The sequence below is a fragment of the Myotis davidii genome, unplaced genomic scaffold (assembly GCF_000327345.1).
Source record: "Myotis davidii unplaced genomic scaffold, ASM32734v1 scaffold438, whole genome shotgun sequence".
Taxonomy (NCBI): Eukaryota; Metazoa; Chordata; class Mammalia; order Chiroptera; family Vespertilionidae; genus Myotis; species Myotis davidii.
Genome location: NW_006290031.1, coordinates 445,134 through 464,767, shown reverse-complemented (window position 1 = coordinate 464,767; position 19,634 = coordinate 445,134). Strand labels below are relative to the sequence as shown.

General features: G+C 34.3%; 1 long non-coding RNA gene across 1 annotated transcript in view; it reads right to left on the bottom strand.

Moving 5' to 3' along the window:
* Nucleotides 1–16,668, bottom strand: part of LOC107182939 — a 25,806-nt gene extending 9,138 nt beyond the window's left edge. Inside the window, exons 1-2 of the long non-coding RNA XR_001513695.1 lie at nucleotides 16,657–16,668; nucleotides 8,570–8,574 (exon numbers count right to left, since the gene is read on the bottom strand). This is a non-coding gene — a long non-coding RNA (uncharacterized LOC107182939). The remainder of the gene's footprint in view (nucleotides 1–8,569; nucleotides 8,575–16,656) is intronic.
* Between the last annotated feature and the right edge of the window lie 2,966 nt (nucleotides 16,669–19,634).

Genomic DNA, 19,634 nt, shown 5'->3' with positions numbered 1-19,634 from the left:
ATTATAAAAAGTAGAAACCAACAATGGGATGATGTCTTAGTTAAATCTTCCTGTAACTTTAAGTGGATAAAGAATAGAGCCTACATTGAACCACTTAGGTGGGCCCTAATAGAAATACCCACATGGTCAGAAGACAGGGGAAAACAAAAACATTATCAAACTTAAAGCTATCAGCTAAGTTTCTTCCTAATAAGGATAATTTTTACTTAGCAGATATAATTTTTATGATTGGTATTCAACAATTGAGTATACTATATATTATCTTCAACATTTTTCATAGAATTTATCCAAAAGACATATGCATGTTACTACATCTTGTTATCATAGAACTGGACATTGCAGGGTACATATTTGCCTATAAAAAGGATGATGTCTTAGTTAAATCTTCCTGTAACTTTAAGTGGATAAAGAATAGAGCCTACATTGAGCCACTTAGGTGGGCCCTAATAGAAATACCCACATGGTCAGAAGCCAGGGGAAAACAAAAACATTATCAAACTTAAAGCTATCAGCTAAGTTTCTTCCTAATAAAAATAATTTTTACTTAGCAGATATAATTTTATGATCGGTATTCAACAATTATTTTGAGTATACTATATATTATCTTCAATATTTTTCATAGAATTTATCCAAAAGACATATGCATGTTACTACATCTTGTTATCATAGAACTGGACATTGCAGGGTACAGATTTGCCTATAAAAATAATATATTTTTGCCTTTGTAGGTCATGGTAAAAAATGCTATATTAATTAAAATATCTGGCTATCCCATAAAATCCATATTTCTTCATTTTGTCATTAATAATTCTTATTAAAAATTGTTATGGTATAAGTTGGAAGGTACAAAGAATAAAAATTACTCTTCTATAATCCTTATTCTGCACTAGTTGAGAGTCAAAGTGAACGTGAGAAGAATAAAATTCACAACCCAACCTTGTGAGCTTTATACACTTGAGACTCTTAGGGATGGAATCATTAATTCAGGATTGCCTCTTTTAATTTATTTTTCCATAAGGAGGACATAAGATTATATTCTTTCATAAAGCAATTTGCATAATGATTCAAACAAAAGTGTCCAGGCTAAATTTGGGGGCACCTGGATAATCAGTGAAAAGTTCTAAAGGGATTAAGTAGGTGCCTGAATACCTAAATTACGGATGACATCCGGAAATTAAAAATTATAATAAGGAAACCAACTTCTTACCCTGCCCGGACCTACTACTTCCATTCAAGTTTTAAAATCCACACAAACTCTTGGAAGGAAATTGACTTTCTAATGCTGCATCATGTTAAAACTGATCTGAAGTTTTAAAGGTCATTTACCTAAATTACTAATGGTAAGAAAGAACCATTCATTTAGAAGTTAGCTAAATTCTAACCACACAGTGGGTCCCCAATACATATATTCAATGAATAAATTACCTCTTATTTCATATTGGATGTCAGTAAAAATAATTAAAAGTTTACTGTGATTATAATATTAGAAGTATCATATTAGACACTTCAAAACATTAACTGAGTCCATGAATGCCCATTCTGAATGTATTCAAGACTTATTTTAAGTAAAACATAGTTCACTTGATTGTTAATATTCTAGGTTTAAACTTTTTATTAACTATCAAGTATTCAAAATTTACTGTGATTTTCAGGTCTTGGCCATATTTCTTTATATTTCCGTGAACCGTTTCAGGACATTGTTTTAATGTCCATGTCTGAAAACTTCATTAACTGAAATACTTTTGGGCTTATTTTTTTTTATCTAGAGCTTTTGCTTTTTAGTGAATTTTCCTTTAAATCATGATCATTGCATATAAAAAAAGTATAGAAAACATTAAGGGGGAAAGATGATATTGCCTTCCTTCAGCTTTTTATTTTGCATTTTTGGTATAAGTAAAAAATTTAAGTGACAATTTCCTGTGAGCTTGAAAGAATCATCTATCCTTCATTTTGATACTTCTTTGCTCTCTGTGTATCTTTTTTTCAATGTTAACTACCTTGTCATATTTCTATGCACTAATAATAGCAATTGAGGCATTTAGGTTTTGAAGCAGTAGCTGTAATTATATTACTTTCCTATAAATAACATAGGGATTGATGCTTTTATCATGAAAATGAACCCAAGTAATTGAATATTTATGAATTGGAATCCTTTTAGAGGAGAATATGACAGCATTGAAAACATGCAATTACCAAGAATACCTACAGTGATTAAAATGTTAATTAATGACAGTTACTTTTATTAGAATAAACAAAATCACACTACACATAGGAAAAACGAAATTCTCTTATAATTTTTAAAACTCAGATTTATTCAGTCATTGAAGAAAATTTACTTTTGAATATATTATGCCAAAGAAGTAAAATAATTTGTTTTAATTTCCTCCAAGATATTAAGCAACTCAAAACTCACCATCTAATACTCATATATCAGACCTACCTAAACACACACAAATGAAAATAAAACATTTTAAAGCTCCTGAAAAGTTGGGTTTTGTTATTCCTTTCCATTAAGAGGAATACTTTGGAATAATTCAACAGCAACATTCAATGCCCAACACTAAATTTATTCTAAGAATTTGCATGAAAATCAATCTTCTAGGCTGGAAAATATTTTTGTTCCAATTAACTCATATATTAACTCAATATAATTCCCTATTTATTTGCATTGTTCCTTCTGTAATGTTTTCCTTTCTCTTTATGTTTATGCAATCACAATCGAAGGTTTTAATCTGAATTTCAACAACTATGTGTTTCTCAATTTATCTAAAAAAAAACTGGGATACTGAGAGTATAGATTTCACTGTTCAAATATTCTACTATATAGGTGTTTCTCTTTAGGATAAATAATTTTGACATAGTGGGGCTTCATTTTAACATTATATACAGAAACTGATATGGGCACATCTGCTACCAAGGGGTTTGTTAAACTTTCCAATTAATGAAATAGGTTGAGGACATAATTACTTGGCAAAATACAATGGAAAATTAGAGTTTGAAGAGCAGACCAGAAAGCAAAAACAAATCTAAAAACAAAACCCCAAAATCAAAACCAAAACCAAACTTGAAACTCACTGCTAAAATAGGGACTCTAACTTAAAGAAAGCAATGCGATGAAAGGATAAGAAGATGTTTGTTTGCTTTAAATGAAGATATAGACTTGACTAAGGAAAGCAGTTTCCTGATGGAGGAGGAGGAGGAGGAGGAGGAGTTCAGTACAGTTATAATGGTTCCCAGAATTAAATACACCCACAGAAACTCTTAATTATTGCTCTAGAGTTAAAAAATCAGATTTGATTTATTTTGCAATTGTTGAAACCTTAACACAACAGGCGGCCTCCTGATGGTTTGGTAATCATTTGAAAGTTATCATGCCTAATAAAAATGAGTTACTAACGTTGCTGCACTAGTGGTCAGTATTTTGCTAACCATTTCTACAATCTTCACAGCTACTGCCCCAAAAAGGCAAATTTATTCACTGAGGTTATAGAATTTTTCAGTTAGGACTTGAACTCTTATCCATTTTATTTCAAATTCTGTGCTCTATCCACTATGCTGGTTCTTTTCAAGTTTTAAACAACAGATTATTGCTATATATTTTTGTCTGAACAATAGCTTGTAAGAAAGTCAAGAAGGGATCGAAGCTCCTTTGCTCCTTTTGAAGGGCCTCTATAGGATCCCGTGATTCCACGGAGGCTAGTTATAACACCTGTTAGCTGTGCTTCCTTTCTCAAAAGACTCAGCTTCCCAAAAGACTCCATCCAAAAACATTGTCTTAGAAACTGAAAACTGTTATGTGAGCATAAATTAAAATATTGTAATTACTTAGGATAAATGCAGATCTGATAATCCTCTATAATGACTTGATATCCAAGGAGGTAAAGAACATTTTGAGTACAGCATAGACAGAATCAGGTCAACAACAGCTTCACTACTCCCATTGGCTCTCCATTCTGATGCTTTCCAGAAAGGCATTCTCTGAAAAGCACTGTAAGAAACTTAAGCAATGACTATCCCCCAGCAGTGTCACCTGATCCGGTGCCTGTCCTCTGGTTACTAGGGGCACTGTGCACATTATTTTCTCAGCTCTGCATTCAGTGGCTTTAGGTTGGTAGGAAGAAATCACATCACCTTGGGAGAATCTATGATAATAAAAGCATAATATGCTAATTAGACCAGATGTTCTTCTGGATGTCCTTCTGGGTGATCTTCCAGACAAAGCCAAGGCTGCAAGGGAAGCCTGGGTCCCAGGTGCCTGCCAGCAGCTGGAGGGAAGCCTGTGTTGGCAGCCAGAGGAAGGAAGGTCTAGTCTTGCATGAATTTCATGCATTGGGCCTCTAGTTTTACATAAAAATGCAATATTTACAAACCGGTGCTTTTTTTCCCCACCAGAGATGGGGTATACATTTGCCAGCACAACAATGCACTCTGGTATGTTCTAAGAAAAAAAACAAAAACCAGAGTTTTGAAAAGTAGTGGCATTCAATGGTTGAAGGTATTATGTTACCTTATCTCACTTTAGAATATCTCTCCTTAGAAACGCCTCCTTGGCATGTGAAAAGAACCTTGATTGTTGGGAACAACCTGTCATTGCATACAGGTTCCTAACAATAAAATAATTGGATTCAGAATTTATTCATATAAAACTAAAAGTTTTTGGTTCTAACAGCATACTGTATTTTATGAACTGATGTGAAATTAGTGTTCTATTTCATTTTCAGTAACTTTTCAATATGATTGATGTAGACTCTTAATGTGTTAATTTTTTAGAATGAATTCATATTTAAATATGACATGCTTGTTAAGAAAGTAAAATGGTAGCAAGACAACTTAAATAAATGCCTGAAATAACACCAAGCAATCTGAATTATTGCTCTGCACCATTGTTTGCTTTTTATGTAGATCCTTGCATTTGTTTTGCTGTTCAAATAGTCAAATGCAAAAAACCAAAACAACTTTAGAGCAATTGGTAAAAATAGGCATATGTTTGTGATTATGAGTCATGGAATATCAACCTCTATATCAAACCTATTTCAGTAAGTACAATTCAAATTTTAAGCTATCCAACTCTCAGCAGTACAATAAATTAAAACCTTATATTTAAATTTTGAATTCAATAAATCTTGTAGAAATATGTCAGCCTTAAATAGATACCTCTAGGTCAAGATTTAGGGGACAGGGTTAGGATTTCATATAATTATTATTTTACTAGAGGCTCGGTGCACGAATTTGTGCATGGGTGGGGTCTGGCAGGCCGGCCCCAATTGGGGCCCATCAGGCCTGGCCAGCCAGAAAGAGGGGATGCAGGAGGTTGGCCAACTGGCTAGCCCCAACCCCTGGTCGAACTCCTGGTCAAGGGGACAATTTGCATATTAGCCTTTTATTATATAGGATGTATTCACTCAACTTAGTAAAATACCAATAAATTTTTACTTTCAATAAAAGCTAATACATTTTAAGGAATGTGTGTGGACAATTACAGCATTTAATCCTTTCGGGGTCACAAATAAACGTGAATCAAAAATAAAAATAGTGGATTTAAATTTAAATTTCAGTAACTTAAATCCCTAGTCTTTCTGTGGTCAGTATACAGGATTTGCTCTTTTGAGGCTTCAGTTGTTGATATAGAAAAAAGGAAAAAGAAATGGTATAATTAATTTCTGTTGTTACAGATATAACTATAAATTCTATTATTTTAAGTTACCAATTAAATATAATCCTTAATCCTAAAAAATAATTTTGCTCTATTTCACATCCAGTCATTCATTTGTTTATGCCTTTATTCATGCACCCAAGATATTTTAAGAGTTTCTGCTATAGCCAGAACATTTCAACAACCATTATAAAAGATCACTTTTGTCTTCTGTACCATAATTTTAAGTTCATAATGTGGCATACACTTAAACTGAAATTTCTAGATCTTCAAAGTAAAGAACACCAACAGAATAAATTTGAATTAGGTAGGAGGGGGGAGAAACGGGCGCTTTGAATACTGAGTTACAGACATTTCACTATAATCCCGAATGCTACACATGATAATATATCAATTATTTATTCACCTGATTAAACTCTGAATTATATTAGACTACATTTTGCATATTAAGGTTTTTTCACAGTAAGAAATACTTGGGGATTAAGAAATTCATTATTATGTATAAGTGCATATTGAGAAGAGTTCAATTACACTAAAAATAAAACTGTTTGACCCTCAATTCAAAGTGTTCTTTTGGTATTTTGCAGATCATATAAAACTCAGCAGTTAGTACCTGAGTTTTTATACAGAGCTTCAGCTATGTCATAGGTGCTTTCCAGCATTCCCATTACATTTTGTTGCTGAATATTAGTCAGTTTTGACTAAAAGGTGTCCACATACTAAGCATGACAAGCTCAGGGAAGGTCTGCCTTGCAGCCTTACAAACTCAGAGACAGAAATTAACTGCATAGGATGGTCTGAAATTAAAACTTATTAACTAAAAAGTGAGTCATGGTGGATAGTCATATCCTAGATCAATATCTTCCCTGGCAAGGTCAATGGTTACTAACTGAGCTTATTGTCTTTTTGCATATAGGTACCTTTGGAATGTCAGAGTAATCCCCTTTTTTCCTTAGGGCACAGTCTTCCACTAGAGCAGAGACCATGGACCCCTCATTGTTATCTTGTTCCTCCCAAACCATCTGAATGTGCTTTAAATGTTAACTGTGTTTGTTTTTCTAATGTTTTAATTTATTTTTTTAAAGAGAAAGGCAGGGAGAGGAATAGAGAGATATAAAGAAACATCAGTGAGAGAGGAACATCACTGATCAGCTACCTCTTGCCTGCTGCCTCGTGGGGATTGAGCCTGCAACCCAGGTATGTGCTCTGAAAGGAACCGAACAGGCAACTTCTTGATTTCTGGGTCCGAGCTCAATCATTGAGCCACACTGGCTGAGTTAAACGCTAACCATTAACTATCCTGTATCTACAAATGTAAAAAAAGTATTTGTCTCTTCATTTTACTCCTTATCCAATCTCAAAGGTTTCTCCGCTTTCTCTTGCCTCCCTAATCTATCACCAATGGATTTCATACACTAGTAAGTTCCCCTCCCCCACCCTTACCTCTCTTCTTTTGATTGTAATGCATAAAATAAACAGCAAAACTGCCATTCTCTGGAGAGTTTTCTCTCTTGAGATTTTTCTTCTTGGCAAAATTGTCATCAGTTTGGCTCAAATAAAATCATAAAAATTCTCTACAGGTTTGGATGTTTCTTATGTTGACCAAAAACAGTTCTTGCATACCTGCTATTGTTTGGAAAGGTCAAAATAATACATTTTAGAAAAAAATTTATACTTTACATTTTTTATTTGCCTTTGGTTAGAAGGGAATTTTTGATTAAAGAGTAAATAAGCTGAAAAATTATGTTTTTCTACAATATATTCAATTGGTGCTGGGCTTAGCTGTAAAGTTGAAATAGTATATGCCCTTATAGGTGCTTTTAATATACAAGACAGTAATATGAGTATAAATATATAAAATAAAAGCATCCAAAGGGAAATTTAAATTTAAAAAGTGGAAACACTAAGGTTTGGGAAAAATAATTCTGGCTAGTAATAAGTTATTTATCTATTTAATTCAACAAATAGATATTGTGAGCCTATTTCACGCCAGACACTTTACTTAGGAGATAAACATACCTTCATGTTGCCAGTTTATTGTGAAACAGAAAAAAAAACTATATTAAATAGTAATGTTTGATGATGCCCTGATATAATACGTGCTCATGCAACTTAGAAAATGTAATATTTGAACTTTGTTTTGAAGGATTACTTGGAAGATTTCTTTACATGCTCCAATAGGTCTATGCCTCTAATTTTTCAGTCGATCTCCATGGGTACATTCAATTTTAAAAGGTCGCACATTATAGTATACATTTTTAAAGAAATACGTTCTTCTTTAGTTTAATTTGTAGTAAACTGATGAAAATAAAACCTGCGTATTTTATTCTAGTTTCTAGCATCCACTGACAGGTAGTATTGACTCTAAGTTGAAACTTGACTAGTATAAGATCAACCTTATACAGAGTTTCCTAGAGGAACTTTATTTCTTATTAACCACTTTTACAAATACAAACATATCATGTCATGATATTTTGAAATTCTTTAAAATTTCCCTTTGTCTGCATTCTAATTGCAACTACATTATTCTATGCTTTGTGTTTAGGAGTTCAGCTAGGTGCAACTTAATTAAACTAATATAGAGTGGCTATTCTTTAATCACTCAAATATGTAACACATAGTTCCAGAAAAATATCCCAAAGGAGTGATTATCATATGATGACCATATCCTCTCTTCGGTCGTACTGTAATTAAATTAATTAATAAAGTGGTTTTCCCCAAGTGGACTTGATTTAATGTGCCGCGTGCAATTAGTAGCTCAGGAAATGGAGATGAGATGATTTTGCTCATGGTTACACAAAACCATGATCCAAAGAACTTTGTAATAATACAAGTGAAGCAAAATATTTTATTTTTTAAAATAAAAGTGTTCTTTTTTGGAAAAGGATAGTAATACCACAAGAAAATATTTTTGACCAGGTCTACTAAACAGATATAACTCATATTTGTATTAAAGTTGCTCGAAGCAATAGAAGCTGTTTGGGAACATAAAATTGATTTTGTATGTTAATGTTAACAAAACACTTTTCACCAGTTTACAGGTAATATAACTTGAAGGTCAAAAGCACTAGTTCTGGAGCTGCCCCTCCTTGATTAGAATTTCAACTTGACCATATCCTGGCTGGCTGATTTTGGAAAAGTATATCATCTACATGAGACTGGGTTTCTGCAAATGTAGATATTATAATGGCTACATATTAGTGTTGTTGTGAAAGATTAATGAGTTATTCCATGTAAAACAGTAAGATTTTATTAACAGTTTTATTGTTATGTTAATAATACAGTTTATATCATTCTATTTTTCATTGAATTATATATATGAACATATAAGTCATAGATATTTACATGAAACTGTTGACTCATAACAGGATAGATACATATCAGAGAAATCAAATAGCAGACAATAGAAAATTGCCACTGATATCTCTTCTTTTCTAGAAAAAAAAATGAATGCAGTAGTTACTAGTTTTTTGCTTTAAAATGCTCAGTAATGCTCCTTATTTATGTATTATCCCAACACTGTGCAATAGCATTCTTTTATGTATTTAATGTTCTTTTGGGATACTTTTTCACATATTCCTTATAGCTCTACAGCTGAAATAAGTATTTTCCTAACTATTGTTTTAGCCAGTTTATTCAACATTTTGAGGAATTTGAGTAAAATCTGAGAATTTCAGTAATTGTAAAAACAGATATTTATTTTTATCAGTTTAATTTATTTTATTTTTGCCTTCTTTTTGATTCTTAAGCCACCATGCTTGGGGACATTATTCAGATATCTGCTACTGCTCAGCCCTGTTCTATTGATGGTGCACCGTGCGCCTTGGTCTGAAATGTTCTCTGGGCCCACTCTTAACTCTCTTCATACACTCCCCAAATAGAGAGTACGCATACAAATCTTGTGGATTCCCCAAACTACTTCATTAAGAAGTAGTTTCCGAGTCATTGTTGCAGTATTTATTTCTTGCCCTTCACTATATCTAACAAAGTCCATGACAACAGATAGAATGGTGGTCTTCTCTGCCAATGCAAGAGTCAGCCCCATTTTTGATTTCTTCCTATGAGAACAGAAGGTTAGGTGATGTCCTCCAACCACAATCTGACTCAAAAGTTCTGGTTCCCTCCAATCACGATAAAAAATTTTAAGTCCATTTTGAACAATGGATGTGAAGCAGCATTATTGATGATTTTCTTGCTAGAGTTTGAGTCTTATTTTGCACCATTTGACAGAACATTTAGTATTGCTAATTCTACTTTTGAAGTATTTTTCTGCTTAAAGAATTATATCCAAGGGCAATTCTGCTTACCCAAGGAATTGCTGACTGACAACCACAGGAGCTGCCTGCAAGTTAATGCTGAAGAGGCACCCGTTGTCAAGTTTTCCTTTTTTAGAGTCTTTACCGTGGTAAAATGTGTTCTTTATTATCTCAACTAGTATTTTAATAAAATATATGTGGAAATATTGGAACATATGTTTATATAATATGTCATCCCCTATAGCACACCTTCTGTCATCTCTGTATTTAATTTTATCAGTAGATATACGATATAGGCATATACTTATTACCAGAACTTTAATCTATGCATATCCTAAGTGCTGAAAAAGAAATTGTATAGTTAAAATCTTAAAAAAAAACTATATATAGGACTTCAATATAAATTGTAGCCCACACAACATCTCAAGCACATACTAGTTATTTTCTTTAATAAAATTATAAGATATCTGCTATTTCTAATCATCAAGTAAACAAGTCAAAAAGACCTCAAGTAACAATAAGAGCTCAATTTGAGACCATTTTGAGCTATTTTTTACAATTTTAATATTATTTTTCCCTTCTCTCAGGCATGCCAGTTGTTAAGTATCTGTTCCTTAAATGTGCATTATTACTGAGGACAAAGTCCGGTGCAGAAATTCCATCATCCAGTTCAATATTAATACCAAGTTCTCAGGAAAAATCCCTTTTTTTTGTATTTTACATGTTCTTATCAAATGTTTGCTTAAGTTTTAATTTTGCTCATCGTCATATAATTAACCAATGTCACCTCCTCTACCTCTTTAGTTTCACATTTGGTATATAACCCTACATCTATTTTCTAATATTTTTGAGGTGCTGCCATTTAATAAAGAGAGAAACTAACAAGTACAAATGAATGAAAGAATATGAACATGCTGTTTTAAGCTCAAAACCGTGTACTGTTCTGAAACCACTTGTCCAAGTTTCTTTTCTCAGAGTGCAAGTGCACAGCTCTACGGTAACTGGCAAAACGATTAATTGATTCAAAGTAAGCAACACATGCTACTTCCCCTGAAAGGAAGCCTGGGTTGCAACAGAAAACTAGACCAAGTGGCACCTTGCTTTGATCCAAATGATTCTGGAAGCAGATAGATATAAGAAGACACCTTTTATAGCATCATGCCAGGAAGGTTAACTGCTTTTTATGCTTCAGAGTCACTCTCACTGTCTAGGGAACATCATGCTTAAATTGAAAAGGGCACATCTTTTTGGGTTAGCTGTTGTTGTCTCATTAATGAAGGAAGCCACGCTAGTCCTTTTAACCATTTATGGCTTGTCATTCTACATTCTATATTGACAGAGAAGCGATTATATCTACTTGGTTCATATAAGTTCTGCAAACTAACTGAAAGTCAGAATAAATATTATTAGACTTTATCATGTAATGCACATCCATTTATTTATACTGCATATGAATAAAATTATACAACATTTATGTACTTCTTTACCCCCCACCTCCTTTTTGGAGAAGGGGGAGCGGTTGTCAGTCTTTTCATTTGGATTATGTTGTAGTCAGGAAAAAATGAAAATGTATTGGTATTCATAGGTGGGATCCCTATGTGTGTGGCTGGAAGTTGAAGTCCTTTTGCTTCAGCGACTCTCTGCATTCACACCTTTCCCTCCTTCCATCCTGGAATAACAAACACTCTTCTTTGGATTGAGTGAAACTGGGAGTGAGTAGGTAGGACTGTTGGAGGTATAGTTGGTGGCTAATTTAGTGACCGCTATTGCTGGCACCATCAAATGGGGTTAACAAAGGAGATGTTCTGCGTCTTTAAATGCACAGCCCTCAGCTCCTGAACATTTGTACTCATTCTGTAGTACTTTTTTTAGTGTCAATATTCAGATGTCGGCCTAGACCCCTAATAACATTTTCACATAGTCATTATATGCAAAGATCAAAGAGGAAAGATGTTTTTGATGGCTACCTCACAATGGAAATTGTTTAGTTCTTAATTGTGCAGCTAGAGAAATTCAATAGGACTTGGATGTACTTATAAAAATGCATTAACTTGCTATTGCAGTATAAAAATAACCATAGACTTTGCACCTTCAGACAGCACCCACTTGCCTGACAGTGCTGTTAAACAGGGTTGGTTCTCCACTCTGGTCACAGGAGGCCGGAATCAGACTGGAGGCCAGTCCGAGATCTAACCTGCGAACTCTGGGGAAGAATCTCCTCCAAGCTCACTCAGGTTGGTGGTTAAATTTAGTCTCTCACCGTTGCAGAAAGAGATCCCCATTTCCTGGTTAGCTGTCCGCTACCCACCCATCTGTTTTCAGCTCCTTATGGTTTGTCCACGTTTCTCAGGACACGGTGTGTCTATCTTCCAAGCCAACTACAGCATCTCAAATACTTCAATCTGACCTTTTCTTCACCTCTCCTCTTTAATACCAGAATATACCTCAATTCTTCCATTTGTGCCTAGAAAATTTCGAGAAATAAAGTCTGTTTTGTGTTAGACTAGAGAGCAAATGCATCTCAATCAATTTCCCTTTTGACAATTAAAACATGACAATTTTCACTGTCCATTTGTTATAAGAAAAGTAATGTAGCAACTATTTTTTCCTAAACTATCTTCCATAGCCAAATGATGCCTGAAGGATTCTTAGGGACCCCTGACAGTCTAAGGCTGTTGCCAACTAATGTCCCGCCATGCTCTGGGCGAATCTCATCTTGGACGCTACACAGAGCTCTTCCAGGGCTGCCGCAGTGTTGGAGTGGATTTGACACAAACCCCCTAGGAAGAGTAATTTGACCTCTGGGAGAGGAGGGCAGAGATTTGCATTTTTATCCAGCATTCAGTATTAGTAACATTTTCAGAGATTAACTATATTTAGAGTCAATATATTTTCCCCCAAAACCATAGAAACTGTTGATCTTTATTTAGGGGACTTTCTCTATGATTCTAATTTACAGATAGTTATCAGGGTTGTTTTTTCACAATCCCAATTTTGGCTAAAATATATATTACCCTTTCAGACTTTAAAAAGTGCCACATTTTTAAAATGGTTATGGTATTCAAAAACTTACAAAAAAGAGTGAAATATAGGCTTATACAAATTGTACATCATAGCAAATCATTGTATGATCTCAGCATTGATTTTTATACTATTTACCATACTTTCTTTAAATTCCTAGTTTATGCACGGGGGAGAGGGAAGAGAAAGGTGGAAGGGGACATAGTGATGGAAAAAAATAAAATAAAGCAAAATTTAAAAATAAAATTCTAGTTTACTTATGTTTGGCTATTTACATGAATGTCTGCTTTTCTTTCAGTGATACAATATTTGATCTCACTTATATTTCTCTTTTGGATAATACAAAAGAGAAGACTGCATAGAAAAAGGTAATTTTTTTCACCCTTTCACAAAATTGTTTCAAGTCCAATTTATGGGTTCCCCTTCAGTTTCTCATTTGGTTTTAGTCAATATAAAATTGTTCATTTAACATTGCACAGTTTGACATTTTCCTCAGTAATATTTGAGATGAGGAGTTCTGACTCACACTTCCTAACAGGAGGAGAGACAACTTCATTTCGGGAGCTTCGTGCGTACCCTAATTCTCCTGCTGAGCTCTCTATTACCCTGTAGGATCATAAGTGATTTCTGTATTATGTAAAATGCAGCATGAATCAAAGGTGGCAGATGCCACTTGGGGGCTTTATTACAGTTCACCTAATAAATTGTAAGGACAGTCAAGTCAGAATGAGATTTCAGAATGCAAAATAGCGCTGGCGCTAGTGGCTCACCTGGTGCCTGCTCTATTCCATGCTTGTTCCGTCCCGTTCTGGGGTTGCCTCCTCAGAGGAAGCCTGAAAAGTCTCCCTCAGTTCTCTCTCTCTAAGTACTACCTGCACATCTGTGATTCTGTAATCTCATTTTAAGTGTCTCTCGCAAATTGAATCATGCCCTATGAGGAGAGATACTGACGTCTGCGAGAAAAATAATAGTGAAGCACAAACTATACTCATTTGTGGCTAAATATAGTTTATAATAACTCCTCTTGGTGACAATAGAGGTTTCTTTTCTACGAAGTACATTTTTTAAATGTATTTTAGGCATATGGCTGAGAATAAAAAATATTTCCTTCTTGTCTTAGCAGGGTAACAGATAAAAATTGAAATGATGCTTTCTTGCAAACCCTAAAACATCACAATATATTTGGAAAAGACAGCTCTAAAGAAAAGGCTTCTCTTTGCTTCTTTAAAACACACTGTTACTCATGTCTTGCCAATCTCATTATGCTTGATTAATCAAAATTACATGAATATATAAAAATCAGTATATACAAAATACTCTTCAATGCTGGTGAAATTACAAAGCAAATAGAGAATGAGAGAATGTCCATTGTTTGATGATCTGTAAATTAATGCTTTTTAAAATGCATGTGTGTGATACTGAGTAGGTTAAACCAACTGAATTTTATGGGAATAAAATATGGTGCTGAGAAAATACAAAAGTGAAAGTGTCTTGGGAGTAAAGTTCCTATATTCCAGAGATCTGAGTCATATTGGAATTTTGGAAGCTGAAGACAAGAAGTAAAATAAAATAAAATAGTGTATTCAGATGATGCATTGCTGAAGGATGGGTTTGATTTGTTTTTGTTTTGTTTTTGATTGCTTGTTTGTAGTTGCTATAGAAAAAGATAAGGAAGATGGAAGCCAAAATAAAATATAATTTCCAATAAGAGAATTGGGGCAAGGTAAATATATCTTAAACATTCCTCCATATATAACACCATTTCACAAGTTATTACCTGGATCACCTAAATATTTTGGAATGATTCCAGGTGTACAGATAAACTGAACCCAATCATGGTATTATATTTCATTATAATGTCTAAGTAATGTTTATTATTATTTTTGTTTCACAATCTCAGTTAACTGAAATAGTTTTGACCATGAGTAGATTACATTTGAAATAAAATGGCTGGACCACTCCAAGCATCACCTCTATAATATAGTAGTTACTTCTAAGAAGATTATGTTACAGAATAACTATCCTCATCTGTCAACAACATCCTGCCCTGACTTATCACTTTATTTACGCATTAGACATCTGCCACAACCCAAAGTACTCTCCACTTACAAAAGGCGAACAGAGCAGACTCTCAAAGAACTTCATGTCAATCTGTTGTAATCGCCAGAATGAACTCTTGACAAGTACACGTTTGTTCAAATGCACTCTTACCCTGACGCCTTCACTAATATCTTGCAGATCAAAAGGAGCTTTGATTCATCAGTGGTCTGTGACTAATTCACCATGTGTGCAAGGGCAGGAGAACATCCAACTTTGCTTTAATACAACACTTCTTTAGGTAAGTGTCCCTTGAGTTCATTCTCTCTCCTCATCCTTAAAAGGATCCAAACAATAAAATGTGATTATTTTGATCATGTTAATTTATTTTACTTTTTATTTTTATTGATTTCATTGATCAGCTGCCTTCTACATGACCCACACTGGGAATCTGAGCATATGCCCTGATCCAGAGTCAAACCTGACCTCCTAGTTCATAGGTCAATGCTCAACCACTGAACCACGCCAGCTGGGCAATCATGTTATTTTAAAAAATTATATACTTATAAAATTTCAAATATTAGTATATAATAGATGTTTTCATAATAAGGAGAAAAGAAATAGAAATGAAAACCTGGGAGCTAGACAAGACAATGAAAGGAAAAAATAAAAGAAAATAGGAATATTTCAGAGTTGTTTCTTGAGCTTTTTTAATAAAGATTTTACATTAAAACATATCATTTTGAAGAATAAAACAATTAGAGGAGTGATATCTTTGCCCACCATTGAAATATGTAATTGGAGTATCTAATGGAATGTAGTTATGCACGCAGGACTCAGTCTTTTATATCTTCCCACTGAAGTTCTAATGAAAAAAATAAAACATAAAACTGTTTGCAATGCCAAAAACTCTTAATAATACCAGCCCATGAGTAGTCATGACTATAAAGGCAAGTTTGAAATCATAAACAACCAAAATATACTTGACCATCTCAAACTAAACAAATCATTGAACTAATTATGAAATAAGTTTTTCTTTTTAAACTAGAATTCGTTAGCTTCCTTCTCTCCCACCCAGGACAGAAAACCAGATTGTCTACATATCCCATTGTTATATGAATGCATTTTTTATAATGGAAGCTTATGAAAGTCTTAAAACTCCTCAATATCTTACATTCTCCATGAAAAATGTTTCATGGAATATTAGGATGAATAACATTCCAGTTTATCTTGAGTTAAGAATAAAGAGCAAGCAGAGAAAGGAAAAAAAATTCCTAAACTCAACGAATCATATTTGAATGCTTGCTAGAATTTGAGAATTTGACTATTAGCTGAAATTAAGATAAGCCATACATTTTGTCTATTTACAAGCACTGTCTTTATATAAGGATATTAATATCCCAGAAAACATACATAAGTAAAAAGGAGATCTATATGCACTAAAGAAAAAGATTATAAAAATGATAAATGACTGCAATCACAAAATCATTTTCAAAAGATGTTGGGACTCCCATATGTAGCATCTTGGTGGTTTAATGTACTAAAAGAACCACTCCATTGAGAGAGAAAAAACAACTAAAATTGTAAAGAAAGTAATAAAATATTAAAGTTAATCACTGACCGAGGAATATGCAATCCCAGAGGCCAAAATGAAAGTGTAACAAATAACTCTTATTAGTAATCATATACCTTAAGCATCTTCACCCTTAGGGTAAGAAAAAAAGGCTTATTAACTTGAGTTATGATGTAAAGATAGGAGCTATTATTTAAGTCCCTTCTGCAGAGATGGGGACATTAAATTATGACACTTGCAGTGTGGAGGTGAGCAAGAAGATCTGATTGTGATCCACAGAAGTGGTCAGCGGGGAAATGAGCCTGTCTTGTGTTTGTGGCTATTGTAACACACACACACACACACACACACACACACACACACACACACACACACTGAGTAGTCATAAGCATAATCCAAAGATCATGTGGAATTAAATACAATGTAAGTCACAAAGTTCAAACTACAATGATCTGAGATTAAGTGTTGCCCCAGTGGCCCAGCTGGTGTGCTCAGTGCTTGAGTGTTGACCTATGAACAAGGAGGCCATGGTTCAGTTACCAGTTAAGGCACATGCCTGGTTTGCAGACTCGATCCCCAGTTGGGGCGTGCAGGAGGCAGCTGATCAATGATTCTCATCATTGATGTTTCTATTTCTCTCTCTCACTCGCTTCCTTTCTGAAATCAATAAAAAAATATATATATATTTTTAAAAAGACTTGCCCCAGTGACTGGAAGAAGCATATGCAAATCCTGTCAGAGAAGCACAGCTTCCATCCAGACTTCATATATTTCCCAAAGAAAAATATCAGGCACATAGGTTCATTGTCAAAATTCTCATCAAAAATGAACATGAAAAAAATATTACAGAAGAGAGCAGATGTGTGATTCAGATCAGCATCGATTTCAATAATTAGAGTTATCAGAAACAAAATGTAAAATATTGATTATATATACCATGTATTAAAAAGTTAAAAATAGGAATATCTTAACAAATATACAAAATGACAAATTTGAAAAAAATCCTATCAAATAAAAGAGTAATATACAAATTGGCCATCACTCCAACATACAAGATGGCCGCCCCCATGTGGACACAAGATGGCCTGCAAGGGAGGGCAGTTGTGGGCAATCAGGGCTGCAGGGGATCGCAGTTGGGGACAAACAGGCCTGCAGGGGAGGGTAGTTTGAGGGAACCAGGCCTACAGGGAATGGCAGTTAGGAGTGACTAGGCCAGCAGGGGAGGGCAGTTAGGGGTGACCAGGCCTGCAGGGGAGGGAAGTTAGGGGCAATTGGGCTGGCAGGGGAGCAGTTAGGCATCAATCAGGCAGGCAGAAGCAGTTAGGGGCAATAAGGCAGGCAGGCAGGCAAGCAGTTGAGAGCCAGCAGTCCTGGATTGTGAGAGGGCAGTCTGACATCCCTTGAGAGGTCCCAGATTGGAGAGGGTGCAGGCTGGGCTGAGGGACACCTCCCCGATGCAAGAATTTTGTGCACTGGGCCTCTAGTCTCAATATAATATCTAAAAATAAAATAATTATGCAATCGGGGAGAATTAGTGGATTATTTGCATAGACTTAGTGGACTATCTAATTCAATTCCTTTAGTAGAAGATCTAAGGGGCTTCTAATTACAATAAAAAAACAATGGGCAATTTAACAGCAATCATACACCTTATCCATTTATAAGTACTGGCTCTTTTTATTCTAGAAGATATAATATAAAATGCATAAAGGAAACAGAACATTCTTTTATTATAATCTGTATTTCAGAGTACAGATTATAATAAAACAATCAACTACTGGAACTACAACATTAATTTAAATGTGAAGAAAAATCTGGAATATGGCACACATTAAAAAAAGATGAAACATGTGACATACAATTTAAGAAACAGAAGGTAAAGGGAAAAGATTTGATGTGTTTATTCATAGAGTCGGATGTTGATGGGTAGATACAAAAAGAATGAAGAGCAGGCAAGTAACAGAAATGCTTGTGAATTTTCTGCAGGTAAGGTCAAGTCTAGTATTAGTTGTAACTCCTAATGAGATATATTTTAAATCTAGACATTTTGAAACTGTAAGAGATAAACTGTCATTTTATTATGGTTACATTTAATAATAAACTTACTGATTTTAAGATGCAAACTAATATTTGGGTAGTTTTAAAACCTTTTTTTTCATCCAGAAATATATTTTTAGAAATGTGAACAACCACTTAAAAATATGGGCCTCATACATATCTCCTTAAGCCATGTAAAGACAGTAACAAAGTCAGACTTCTACCTAACATGATACAACATGTACGACAGAAAATACCTCAGCCCTGTCCTCAGAAGAAAATGAAAAGTCCTCAAGTGATGTTCACTCTCCTCCTTTGATGTCCTGTAACTTAACTATTTTGATATAAAGCCTATGCTTTAATTTTTTGGAGTTATTAATTCTATTGTGTATGCTAGTGTTCCTTTTATAACAATGCTGTATAGATGAGAATGAAAATGTCAATAGAATTTTAGTTATATTATCACTAGAGGCCCAATGCATGAAATTCAGGCAAGAGTTGGCCTTCCTTCCCCTGGCTGCCAGCACTGGCTCCCCTCTGGCTTCCCTCACAGCCCCAGCTTCGTCCGGAAGGTCCACCAGAAGGTCCACTGGAAGGACGTCCAGAAGGACTTCCGGTCTAATTAGCATATTACGGTTTTATTATTATATATATCATTGAGTGTACAGTCTCCCCCATTAATTCATTCCTCCACAAATCATTTTATTTATGAGGAAGATCTAAAAAAATATTTAAAACACAGTAATTAAATAAAACACTTAGATAATAAGCAAAATACATGTGCAAATACTGAGCAGCTGATTGGGGTATTTTCAAGCTTTTTCAGACATCAGTTACACTGTAATGTGCTTATGGATTACATTGTCTTCTTATATGTGATCCATGTCTGTATTAAAAGGATACTTGGGCAAATTTACTATGAATAGTGTTACCATTCAGTTACATAAAGACAACTGCTAAACCAAACTTACAATTACTGTTTTTTTAAATATGTTTTTTATTGATTTCAGAGAGAAAGGGAGGGGGAGACAGAGGGAAAAATAAATGATGAGAAGGA